This window comes from Bufo bufo, chromosome 1, assembly GCF_905171765.1.
Source record: "Bufo bufo chromosome 1, aBufBuf1.1, whole genome shotgun sequence".
Classification (NCBI taxonomy): Eukaryota; Metazoa; Chordata; class Amphibia; order Anura; family Bufonidae; genus Bufo; species Bufo bufo.
Window position 1 is genome coordinate 841,405,132 of NC_053389.1, and position 15,417 is coordinate 841,420,548.

Below are 15,417 nucleotides of genomic sequence, written 5' to 3' on the forward strand. Positions count from 1 at the left end.
AGGGACCGGTCACTATGATCACACTGCAGACACCGGTCACTGTGATAACACTGCAGGGACCGGTCACTGTGATAACACTGCAGACACCGGTCACTGTGATAACACTGCAGGGACCGGTCACTATGATAACACTGCAGACACCGGTCACTATGATAACACTGCAGACACCGGTCACTATGATAACACTGCAGACACCGGTCACTATGATAACACTGCAGACACCGGTCACTATGATAACACTGCAGACACCGGTCACTGTGATAACACTGCAGGGACCGGTCACTGTGATAACACTGCAGGGACCGGTCACTATGATAACACTGCAGACACCGGTCACTATGATAACACTGCAGACACCGGTCACTATGATAACACTGCAGGGACCGGATCCCTATGATAACACTGCAGACACCGGTCACTATGATAACACTGCAGACACCGGTCACTATGATAACACTGCAGACACCGGTCACTATGATAACACTGCAGACACCGGTCACTGTGATAACACTGCAGGGACCGGTCACTATGATAACACTGCAGACACCGGTCACTATGATAACACTGCAGACACCGGTCACTATGATAACACTGCAGACACCGGTCACTATGATAACACTGCAGACACCGGTCACTGTGATAACACTGCAGACACCGGTCACTATGATAACACTGCAGACACCGGTCACTATGATAACACTGCAGACACCGGTCACTATGATAACACTGCAGGGACCGGTCACTATGATAACACTGCAGGGACCGGTCACTATGATAACACTGCAGACACCGGTCACTATGATAACACTGCAGGGACCGGTCACTGTGATAACACTGCAGACACCGGTCACTATGATAACACTGCAGACACCGGTCACTGTGATAACACTGCAGACACCGGTCACTATGATAACACTGCAGGGACCGGATCCCTATGATAACACTGCAGACACCGGTCACTGTGATAACACTGCAGACACCGGTCACTGTGATAACACTGCAGACACCGGTCACTATGATAACACTGCAGACACCGGTCACTATGATAACACTGCAGACACCGGTCACTATGATAACACTGCAGACACCGGTCACTATGATAACACTGCAGACACCGGTCACTATGATAACACTGCAGACACCGATCACTATGATAACACTGCAGACACCGGTCACTGTGATAACACTGCAGGGACCGGTCACTATGATAACACTGCAGGGACCGGTCACTATGATAACACTGCAGACACCGGTCACTATGATAACACTGCAGACACCGGTCACTATGATAACACTGCAGGGACCGGTCACTATGATAACACTGCAGGGACCGGTCACTATGATAACACTGCAGGGACCGGTCACTATGATAACACTGCAGACACCGGTCACTATGATAACACTGCAGGGACCGGTCACTGTGATAACACTGCAGACACCGGTCACTGTGATAACACTGCAGACACCGGTCACTATGATAACACTGCAGACACCGGTCACTATGATAACACTGCAGGGACCGGTCACTATGATAACACTGCAGACACCGGTCACTATGATAACACTGCAGGGACCGGTCACTGTGATAACACTGCAGACACCGGTCACTATGATAACACTGCAGGGACCGGTCACTATGATAACACTGCAGACACCTGTCACTGTGATAACACTGCAGGGACCGGTCACTATGATAACACTGCAGGGACCGGTCACTATGATAACACTGCAGACACCGGTCACTATGATAACACTGCAGACACCGGTCACTGTGATAACACTGCAGACACCGGTCACTATGATAACACTGCAGGGACCGGTCACTATGATAACACTGCAGACACCGGTCACTATGATAACACTGCAGACACCGGTCACTGTGATAACACTGCAGACACCGGTCACTGTGATAACACTGCAGGGACCGGTCACTATGATAACACTGCAGGGAACGGTCACTATGATAACACTGCAGACACCGGTCACTATGATAACACTGCAGGGACCGGTCACTATGATAACACTGCAGGGAACGGTCACTATGATAACACTGCAGGGACCGGTCACTATGATAACACTGCAGACACCGGTCACTATGATAACACTGCAGGGACCGGTCACTATGATAACACTGCAGACACCGGTCACTATGATAACACTGCAGGGACCGGTCACTATGATAACACTGCAGACACCGGTCACTATGATAACACTGCAGACACCGGTCACTATGATAACACTGCAGACACCGGTCACTATGATAACACTGCAGACACCGGTCACTATGATAACATTGCAGACACCGGTCACTATGATAACACTGCAGGGACCGGTCACTATGACAACACTGCAGGGACCGGTCACTATGATAACACTGCAGACACCGGTCACTATGATAACACTGCAGACACCGGTCACTATGATAACACTGCAGGGACCGGTCACTATGATAACACTGCAGACACCGGTCACTATGATAACACTGCAGACACCGGTCACTGTGATAACACTGCAGGGACCGGTCACTATGATAACACTGCAGACACCGGTCACTATGATAACACTGCAGGGACCGGTCACTATGATAACACTGCAGACACCGGTCACTATGATAACACTGCAGGGACCGGTCACTATGATAACACTGCAGACACCGGTCACTATGATAACACTGCAGACACCGGTCACTATGATAACACTGCAGACACCGGTCACTGTGATAACACTGCAGACACCGGTCACTATGATAACACTGCAGGGACCGGTCACTATGATAACACTGCAGGGACCGGTCACTGTGATAACACTGCAGACACCGGTCACTGTGATAACACTGCAGGGACCGGTCACTGCGATAACACTGCAGACACCGGTCACTATGATAACACTGCAGGGACCGGTCACTATGATAACACTGCAGACACCGGTCACTATGATAACACTGCAGGGACCGGTCACTATGATAACACTGCAGGGACCGGATCCCTATGATAACACTGCAGACACCGGTCACTATGATAACACTGCAGACACCGGTCACTATGATAACACTGCAGACACCGGTCACTATGATAACACTGCAGACACCGGTCACTGTGATAACACTGCAGACACCGGTCACTGTGATAACACTGCAGGGACCGGTCACTATGATAACACTGCAGGGACCGGTCACTATGATAACACTGCAGACACCGGTCACTGTGATAACACTGCAGACACCGGTCACTGTGATAACACTGCAGACACCGGTCACTGTGATAACACTGCAGGGACCGGTCACTATGATAACACTGCAGACACCGGTCACTATGATAACACTGCAGACACCGGTCACTGTGATAACACTGCAGGGACCGGTCACTATGATAACACTGCAGGGACCGGTCACTGTGATAACACTGCAGACACCGGTCACTGTGATAACACTGCAGGGACCGGTCACTATGATAACACTGCAGGGACCGGTCACTATGATAACACTGCAGACACCGGTCACTATGATAACACTGCAGACACCGGTCACTATGATAACACTGCAGACACCAGTCACTGTGATAACACTGCAGACACCGGTCACTGTGATAACACTGCAGACACCGGTCACTATGATAACACTGCAGACACCGGTCACTATGATAACATTGCAGGGACCGGTCACTATGATAACACTGCAGGGACCGGTCACTATGATAACACTGCAGACACCGGTCACTGTGATAACACTGCAGACACCGGTCACTGTGATAACACTGCAGACACCGGTCACTGTGATAACACTGCAGACACCGGTCACTATGATAACACTGCAGGGACCGGTCACTATGATAACACTGCAGACACCGGTCACTGTGATAACACTGCAGGGACCGGTCACTATGATAACACTGCAGACACCGGTCACTATGATAACACTGCAGACACCGGTCACTGTGATAACACTGCAGGGACCGGTCACTGTGATAACACTGCAGACACCGGTCACTATGATAACACTGCAGGGACCGGTCACTATGATAACACTGCAGGGACCGGTCACTGTGATAACACTGCAGGGACCGGTCACTATGATAACACTGCAGGGACCGGTCACTATGATAACACTGCAGACACCGGTCACTGTGATAACACTGCAGACACCGGTCACTATGATAACACTGCAGACACCGGTCACTATGATAACACTGCAGGGACCGGTCACTGTGATAACACTGCAGACACCGGTCACTATGATAACACTGCAGACACCGGTCACTATGATAACACTGCAGGGACCGGTCACTATGATAACACTGCAGGGAACGGTCACTATGATAACACTGCAGGGACCGGTCACTATGATCACACTGCAGGGACCGGTCACTATGATAACACTGCAGGGAACGGTCACTATGATAACACTGCAGGGACCGGTCACTATGATAACACTGCAGACACCGGTCACTATGATAACACTGCAGACACCGGTCACTGTGATAACACTGCAGGGACCGGATCCCTATGATAACACTGCAGGGACCGGTCACTATGATAACACTGCAGGGACCGGTCACTGTGATAACACTGCAGACACCGGTCACTATGATAACACTGCAGACACCGGTCACTATGATAACACTGCAGACACCGGTCACTATGATAACACTGCAGACACCGGTCACTATGATAACACTGCAGACACCGGTCACTATGATAACACTGCAGGGACCGGTCACTATGACAACACTGCAGGGACCGGTCACTATGATAACACTGCAGGGACCGGTCACTATGATAACACTGCAGGGACCGGTCACTGTGATAACACTGCAGGCACCGGTCACTATGATAACACTGCAGGGACCGGTCACTATGATAACACTGCAGGGACCGGTCACTATGATAACACTGCAGACACCGGTCACTATGATAACACTGCAGGGACCGGTCACTGTAATAACACTGCAGACACCGGTCACTGTGATAACACTGCAGACACCGGTCACTATGATAACACTGCAGACACCGGTCACTGTGATAACACTGCAGACACCGGTCACTATGATAACACTGCAGGGACCGGTCACTGTGATAACACTGCAGACACCGGTCACTATGATAACACTGCAGACACCGGTCACTATGATAACACTGCAGGGACCGGTCACTATGATAACACTGCAGACACCGGTCACTATGATAACACTGCAGACACCGGTCACTATGATAACACTGCAGACACCGGTCACTATGATAACACTGCAGACACCGGTCACTGTGATAACACTGCAGACACCGGTCACTGTGATAACACTGCAGGGACCGGTCACTATGATAACACTGCAGGGACCGGTCACTATGATAACACTGCAGGGACCGGTCACTATGATAACACTGCAGGGACCGGTCACTATGATAACACTGCAGGGACCGGTCACTATGATAACACTGCAGACACCGGTCACTATGATAACACTGCAGACACCGGTCACTGTGATAACACTGCAGACACCGGTCACTATGATAACACTGCAGACACCGGTCACTATGATAACACTGCAGACACCGGTCACTGTGATAACACTGCAGGGACCGGTCACTATGATAACACTGCAGGGACCGGTCACTGTGATAACACTGCAGACACCGGTCACTGTGATAACACTGCAGGGACCGGTCACTATGATAACACTGCAGGGACCGGTCACTATGATAACACTGCAGACACCGGTCACTATGATAACACTGCAGACACCGGTCACTGTGATAACACTGCAGACACCGGTCACTATGATAACACTGCAGACACCGGTCACTGTGATAACACTGCAGGGACCGGTCACTATGATAACACTGCAGGGACCGGTCACTGTGATAACACTGCAGACACCGGTCACTATGATAACACTGCAGACACCGGTCACTATGATAACACTGCAGACACCGGTCACTATGATAACACTGCAGACACCGGTCACTATGATAACACTGCAGACACCGGTCACTATGATAACACTGCAGACACCGGTCACTATGATAACACTGCAGACACCGGTCACTATGATAACACTGCAGACACCGGTCACTATGATAACACTGCAGGGACCGGTCACTATGATAACACTGCAGGGAACGGTCACTATGATAACACTGCAGGGACCGGTCACTATGATCACACTGCAGGGACCGGTCACTATGATAACACTGCAGGGAACGGTCACTATGATAACACTGCAGGGACCGGTCACTATGATAACACTGCAGACACCGGTCACTGTGATAACACTGCAGACACCGGTCACTATGATAACACTGCAGACACCGGTCACTATGATAACACTGCAGACACCGGTCACTATGATAACACTGCAGACACCGGTCACTATGATAACACTGCAGGGACCGGTCACTATGATAACACTGCAGGGACCGGATCCCTATGATAACACTGCAGACACCGGTCACTGTGATAACACTGCAGACACCGGTCACTGTGATAACACTGCAGACACCGGTCACTATGATAACACTGCAGGGAACGGTCACTATGATAACACTGCAGACACCGATCACTATGATAACACTGCAGACACCGGTCACTGTGATAACACTGCAGGGACCGGATCCCTATGATAACACTGCAGGGACCGGTCACTATGATAACACTGCAGGGACCGGTCACTATGATAACACTGCAGGCACCGGTCACTATGATAACACTGCAGACACCAGTCACTGTGATAACACTGCAGACACCGGTCACTATGATAACACTGCAGACACCGGTCACTATGATAACACTGCAGACACCGGTCACTATGATAACACTGCAGACACCGCTCACTATGATAACACTGCAGACACCGGTCACTATGATAACACTGCAGACACCGGTCACTATGATAACACTGCAGACACCGGTCACTATGATAACACTGCAGGGACCGGTCACTATGACAACACTGCAGGGACCGGTCACTATGATAACACTGCAGACACCGGTCACTATGATAACACTGCAGGGACCGGTCACTGTGATAACACTGCAGGCACCGGTCACTATGATAACACTGCAGGGACCGGTCACTATGATAACACTGCAGGGACCGGTCACTATGATAACACTGCAGACACCGGTCACTATGATAACACTGCAGGGACCGGTCACTGTAATAACACTGCAGACACCGGTCACTATGATAACACTGCAGACACCGGTCACTGTGATAACACTGCAGACACCGGTCACTATGATAACACTGCAGACACCGGTCACTGTGATAACACTGCAGACACCGGTCACTATGATAACACTGCAGGGACCGGTCACTGTGATAACACTGCAGACACCGGTCACTATGATAACACTGCAGACACCGGTCACTATGATAACACTGCAGACACCGGTCACTGTGATAACACTGCAGACACCGGTCACTATGATAACACTGCAGGGACCGGTCACTGTGATAACACTGCAGACACCGGTCACTATGATAACACTGCAGACACCGGTCACTGTGATAACACTGCAGACACCGGTCACTATGATAACACTGCAGACACCGGTCACTATGATAACACTGCAGACACCGGTCACTATGATAACACTGCAGACACCGGTCACTATGATAACACTGCAGACACCGGTCACTATGATAACACTGCAGACACCGGTCACTATGATAACACTGCAGGGACCGATCACTGTGATAACACTGCAGACACCGGTCACTGTGATAACACTGCAGACACCGGTCACTATGATAACACTGCAGGGACCGGTCACTATGATAACACTGCAGACACCGGTCACTGTGATAACACTGCAGACACCGGTCACTATGATAACACTGCAGGGACCGGTCACTGTGATAACACTGCAGACACCGGTCACTATGATAACACTGCAGACACCGGTCACTGTGATAACACTGCAGACACCGGTCACTATGATAACACTGCAGACACCGGTCACTGTGATAACACTGCAGACACCGGTCACTGTGATAACACTGCAGGGACCGGTCACTATGATAACACTGCAGGGAACGGTCACTATGATAACACTGCAGGGACTGGTCACTATGATCACACTGCAGGGACCGGTCACTATGATAACACTGCAGGGACCGGTCACTATGATAACACTGCAGGGACCGGTCACTATGATAACACTGCAGGGACCGGTCACTATGATAACACTGCAGGGACCGGTCACTATGATAACACTGCAGACACCGGTCACTATGATAACACTGCAGACACCGGTCACTATGATAACACTGCAGGGACCGGTCACTATGATAACACTGCAGACACCGGTCACTATGATAACACTGCAGACACCGGTCACTATGATAACACTGCAGACACCGGTCACTGTGATAACACTGCAGGGACCGGTCACTGTGATAACACTGCAGACACCGGTCACTATGATAACACTGCAGACACCGGTCACTATGATAACACTGCAGACACCGGTCACTATGATAACACTGCAGACACCGGTCACTATGATAACACTGCAGGGACCGGTCACTATGATAACACTGCAGGGACCGGTCACTGTGATAACACTGCAGACACCGGTCACTGTGATAACACTGCAGGGACCGGTCACTATGATAACACTGCAGGGAACGGTCACTATGATAACACTGCAGGGACCGGTCACTATGATAACACTGCAGACACCGGTCACTATGATAACACTGCAGGGACCGGTCACTATGATAACACTGCAGACACCGGTCACTATGATAACACTGCAGACACCGGTCACTGTGATAACACTGCAGACACCGGTCACTATGATAACACTGCAGGGACCGGTCACTATGATAACACTGCAGACACCGGTCACTATGATAACATTGCAGACACCGGTCACTATGATAACACTGCAGGGACCGGTCACTATGACAACACTGCAGGGACCGGTCACTATGATAACACTGCAGACACCGGTCACTATGATAACACTGCAGACACCGGTCACTATGATAACATTGCAGACACCGGTCACTATGATAACACTGCAGGGACCGGTCACTATGACAACACTGCAGGGACCGGTCACTATGATAACACTGCAGACACCGGTCACTATGATAACACTGCAGACACCGGTCACTGTGATAACACTGCAGGGACCGGTCACTATGATAACACTGCAGGGACCGGTCACTATGATAACACTGCAGGGACCGGTCACTGTGATAACACTGCAGACACCGGTCACTATGATAACACTGCAGACACCGGTCACTATGATAACACTGCAGACACCGGTCACTGTGACAACACTGCAGACACCGGTCACTGTGATAACACTGCAGACACCGGTCACTATGATAACACTGCAGACACCGGTCACTGTGATAACACTGCAGACACCGGTCACTGTGATAACACTGCAGGGACCGGTCACTATGATAACACTGCAGGGAACGGTCACTATGATAACACTGCAGGGACCGGTCACTATGATCACACTGCAGGGACCGGTCACTATGATAACACTGCAGGGAACGGTCACTATGATAACACTGCAGGGACCGGTCACTATGATAACACTGCAGACACCGGTCACTATGATAACACTGCAGGGACCGGTCACTATGATAACACTGCAGACACCGGTCACTATGATAACACTGCAGGGACCGGTCACTATGATAACACTGCAGGGACCGGTCACTGTGATAACACTGCAGACACCGGTCACTATGATAACACTGCAGACACCGGTCACTATGATAACACTGCAGACACCGGTCACTATGATAACACTGCAGACACCGGTCACTATGATAACACTGCAGACACCGGTCACTATGATAACATTGCAGACACCGGTCACTATGATAACACTGCAGGGACCGGTCACTATGACAACACTGCAGGGACCGGTCACTATGATAACACTGCAGACACCGGTCACTATGATAACACTGCAGGGACTGGTCACTATGATCACACTGCAGACACCGGTCACTATGATAACACTGCAGACACCGGTCACTATGATAACACTGCAGGGACCGGTCACTGTGATAACACTGCAGACACCGGTCACTGTGATAACACTGCAGACACCGGTCACTATGATAACACTGCAGACACCGGTCACTGTGATAACACTGCAGGGACCGGTCACTATGATAACACTGCAGACACCGGTCACTGTGATAACACTGCAGACACCGGTCACTATGATAACACTGCAGGGACCGGTCACTATGATAACACTGCAGACACCGGTCACTGTGATAACACTGCAGGGACCGGTCACTGTGATAACACTGCAGGGACCGGTCACTGTGATAACACTGCAGGGACCGGTCACTGTGATAACACTGCAGACACCGGTCACTGTGATAACACTGCAGACACCGGTCACTATGATAACACTGCAGGGACCGGTCACTATGATAACACTGCAGGGACCGGTCACTATGATAACACTGCAGGGACCGGTCACTATGATAACACTGCAGACACCGGTCACTGTGATAACACTGCAGACACCGGTCACTATGATAACACTGCAGGGACCGGTCACTATGATAACACTGCAGGGACCGGTCACTATGATAACACTGCAGGGACCGGTCACTATGATAACACTGCAGGGACCGGTCACTATGATAACACTGCAGACACCGGTCACTATGATAACACTGCAGACACCGGTCACTGTGATAACACTGCAGACACCGGTCACTATGATAACACTGCAGACACCGGTCACTGTGATAACACTGCAGACACCGGTCACTATGATAACACTGCAGGGACCGGTCACTATGATAACACTGCAGGGACCGGTCACTATGATAACACTGCAGGGACCGGTCACTATGATAACACTGCAGGGACCGGTCACTATGATAACACTGCAGGGACCGGTCACTGTGATAACACTGCATACACCGGTCACTATGATAACACTGCAGGGACCGGTCACTGTGATAACACTGCAGGGACCGGTCACTATGATAACACTGCAGACACCGGTCACTGTGATAACACTGCAGACACCGGTCACTATGATAACACTGCAGACACCGGTCACTATGATAACACTGCAGACACCGGTCACTATGATAACACTGCAGAGACTGGTCACTATGATAACACTGCAGAGACCGGTCACTATGATAACACTGCAGGGACCGGTCACTATGATAACACTGCAGGGACCGGTCACTATGATAAAACTGCAGGGACCGGTCACTATGATAACACTGCAGGGACCGGTCACTATGATAACACTGCAGGGACCGGTCACTATGATAACACTGCAGACACCGGTCACTATGATAACACTGCAGACACCGGTCACTGTGATAACACTGCAGACACCGGTCACTGTGATAACACTGCAGACACCGGTCACTATGATAACACTGCAGACACCGGTCACTATGATAACACTGCAGACACCGGTCACTATGATAACACTTGTATTCTGACCACTCTCTGTCTCTCGTTTGGCACTGCGTAGTCTGTCTGGTTATTTTATCGGCCTCGTCTTCAGACTTCTTTGTCTCTCGATTGGTACTTCTGGTGAAACCAACCTCGCCACTGGGTTTTGGAGGGGCCTGGTTGCCAGCCTCTTGCCCCAGGATTATGGGCCCTCTCATCAGCCATGCTTCCTTTGTTCACAAAGGACTTTTACTAACTTTTGAACCCCTGGTCTATTTCGTGCCATTTTGGGATATGTTAAATGTCTATGTTACTGTAAAGGGTGGGACATTGTATAGTTGAGTAGTGATGTCTGTCCTATTGTCTCCACGTGTGTATTGGCGATTTCCCTTTGTCCTGAGAGATAATTGAATTACTCCTCGGTTGTCTCCAGGACAGAGGACATTGTGTATTCTCCTGCCTGTGATAATTACATCAACCCATTGTGTAAGGTAATTGTATCACAGGCAGAGGGGAGGATTTTGTGTGGGAGTGTTTTACTGCATTGTACGTGTTTATTGGTTGTTTTTACAAAACCCTGTGGGTGGTACTGATGTGTAACAATGTTATATAAGATCAATAAACACACAGCTCTGGGTGACCACTGCTTGACCCTCAACACGGAGCCTCGTCTCGTTCTTGGGGGGATTCACTGTATGCTGTTAGAGACTGATTGCTAGGAGTGTAAGCCGCTTGGGTGCGTTTCCTATTCGTCTGCTAGCAGCTATTCGCGAGGTTCCGTTCGGAGTTTGGAGCATTCCCTTGTATGCCGTTACAATTGGTGGCAAGCGGCGGGATCGTTCCCACAGCCCAGAAGGACAGCTACAGGAGACACCATTCCCTGGAATTACAATTTGAGGGCAACGCATGTCCCAGTACAGCGTCCCTGACAGCAGCAGGATGGAACCAGCAGTGGAGTACGATGAGGAAGACCTGGATGGCCGGGATGCATTAAGGAAAGGCATCTGGTACCAGGCCCTGGATAATCTACAATACCAGCGGGGCGAGAGTCTCCCCAGTGAAGAGCAGCGATTGCAGAAGCAAGTGGCCCTGCGGATGCCCTTCCTGGGAGAGCAGCCCCTGGAGGAATGGGTGAAGGAACTAGAGCACCGGGTATGGCAGGAGCTATGGCTGGAGGATGCCTACCAGGCGCTTTGGTGGTATATGGCACAGTATATACCCTGGACATCCGAACATGACAAGCCGGAGGGAGAGGCGTTTGATGGTCCTGGCTTGTTATGGGAGTCCTTTGCAGAGCCTGACTTCGGGAGCCCTGCACAGTCCAGACTTCAGAACATTTTCTACGAGAGGGAGGCTAGGCATGAGTGGGATGACCCCCATGAGGTAGAGCAAGACCTGGCTCACCTAGCAACCCTGGAGTGGGAACTGGAGCAGGACTACCGAGATCTCTTCCACTCCATTGGGAAGGCTCAGCAGGACGGTAAGGTGACAGACCCAGACCCATTCAGCTGGGAGGATATTGTGGAGGTTTACTGGGAAGAACCCCCAGGTGGCCAATGGAGATGGGACCGAGGTCTCTCCACTGCTCCTGCAGGGAATTGGGAGCCCAGTCTCTATCCCCCAGCGGCAGTGTAATCTACAGGGAATTGGGAGCCCAGTCTCCATCCCCCAGCGGCAGTGTGATGTACAGGGAATTGGGAGCCCAGTCTCCATCCCCCAGCGGCAGTGTGATGTACAGGGAATTGGGAGCCCAGTCTCCATTCCCCAGTGGCCGTGTGATCTACAGGGAATTGGGAGCGCAGTCTCCATCCCCCAGCGGCCGTGTGATGTACAGGGAATTGGGAGCCCAGTCTCCATTCCCCAGCGGCAGTGTAATCTACAGGGAATTGGGAGCCCAGTCTCCATTCCCCAGCGGCAGTGTGATCTACAGGGAATTGGGAGCCCAGTCTCCATCCCCCAGCGGCCGTGTGATGTACAGGGAATTGGGAGCCCAGTCTCCATTCCCCAGCGGCAGTGTAATCTACAGGGAATTGGGAGCCCAGTCTCCATTCCCCAGCGGCCGTGTGATGTACAGGGAATTGGGAGCCCAGTCTCCATCCCCCAGCGGCAGTGTGATGTACAGGGAATTGGGAGCCCAGTCTCCATCCCCTAGCGGCAGTGTAATATGCAGGGAATTGGGAGCCCAGTCTCCATCCCCCAGCGGCAGTGTAATCTACAGGGAATTGGGAGCCCAGTCTCCATTCCCTAGCGGCCGTGTGATATGCATGCAGGGAATTAGGAGCCCAGTCTCCATTCCCCAGCGGCCGTGTGATATGCAGGGAATTGGGAGCCCAGTCTCCATTCCCCAGTGGCAGTGTGATATGCACGGAATTGGGAGCCCAGTCTCCATTCCCCAGCGGCCGTGTGATATGCAGGGAATTGGGAGCCCAGTCTCCATCCCCCAGCGGCAGTGTGATATGCAGGGAATTGGGAGCCCAGTCTCCATCCCCCAGCGGCCTTGTGATATACAGGGAATTGGGAGCCCAGTCTCCATTCCCCAGCGGCCGTGTGATCTACAGGGAATTGGGAGCCCAGTCTCCATTCCCCAGTGGCAGTGTGATGTACAGGGAATTGGGAGCCCAGTCTCCATTCCCCAGCGGCAGTGTGATCTACAGGGAATTGGGAGCGCAGTCTCCATTCCCCAGCGGCAGTGTGATCTACAAGGAATTGGGAGCCCAGTCTCCATTCCCCAGCGGCCGTGTGATATGCAGGGAATTGGGAGCCCAGTCTCCATTCCCCAGCGGCCGTATGATATGCAGGGAATTGGGAGCCCAGTCTCCATTCCCCAGCGGCAGTGTGATATGCAGGGAATTGGGAGCCCAGTCTCCATTCCCCAGCGGCCGTGTGATATGCAGGGAATTGGGAGCCCAGTCTCCATCCCCCAGCGGCAGTGTGATATGCAGGGAATTGGGAGCCCAGTCTCCATTCCCCAGCGGCAGTGTAATGTACAGGGAATTGGGAGCCCAGTCTCCATCCCCCAGCAGCCGTGTGATGTACAGGGAATTGGGAGCCCAGTCTCCATCCCCCAGCGGCCGTGTGATCTACAGGGAATTGGGAGCCCAGTCTCCATTCCCCAGCGGCCGTGTGATGTACAGGGAATTGGGAGCCCAGTCTCCATCCCCCAGCGGCAGTGTGATATGCAGGGAATTGGGAGCCCAGTCTCCATTCCCCAGCGGCAGTGTAATCTACAGGGAATTGGGAGCCCAGTCTCCATTCCCCAGCGGCCGTGTGATGTACAGGGAATTGGGAGCGCAGTCTCCATCCCCCAGCGGCAGTTTAACGCACCAGGGGCAGACAGTAAGCCCCACAACCGTGCAGATGGGACCGTGGTCTCTGCACTCACAGCACAGGGGGTAGGGACAGTCGGTCCTGTCCCCCAGCAACAGGGCTATTTAGCCAAAGGGGAGACAGTCGGTCTCCCCCCACAGCAGCATGGTGGTCTATCTAAAGGGGTGACAGTCGGTCTCTCCCTACAACAGCAGAGCAGTGTATCTAAAGGGGAGACAGTCGTTCTTCCCCTCCAACAACCTGGCTACTTCCGTGGTAGCGCTGGCACCAGGGCAGAGTACCGCTGGTCTCTGCCCACTCAGCAACCCACCAAGGCAGTCTACCAGTCCCCCACACAGCCGTGGTGAGGCACCTGGACATGGACAAGTTTATCCCTTGCTCAGGTGTAGTAACCATTTATTGTGGGTGGGCTGTACTGCTGTTTCTATTTTGTGGGTGGGCTGCTGGACTAACAAGGGCACTGACCGGCAGAAGGTCAGATACCCTGTTAGTCTGTTTGGAAAAGGGGATATGTGTGGCGAAACTAACCTCGCCACTGGGTTTTGGAGGGGCCTGGTTGCCAGCCTCTTGCCCCAGGATTATGGGCCCTCTCATCAGCCATGCTTCCTTTGTTCACAAAGGACTTTTACTAACTTTTGAACCCCTGGTCTAATTCGTGCCATTTTGGGATATGTT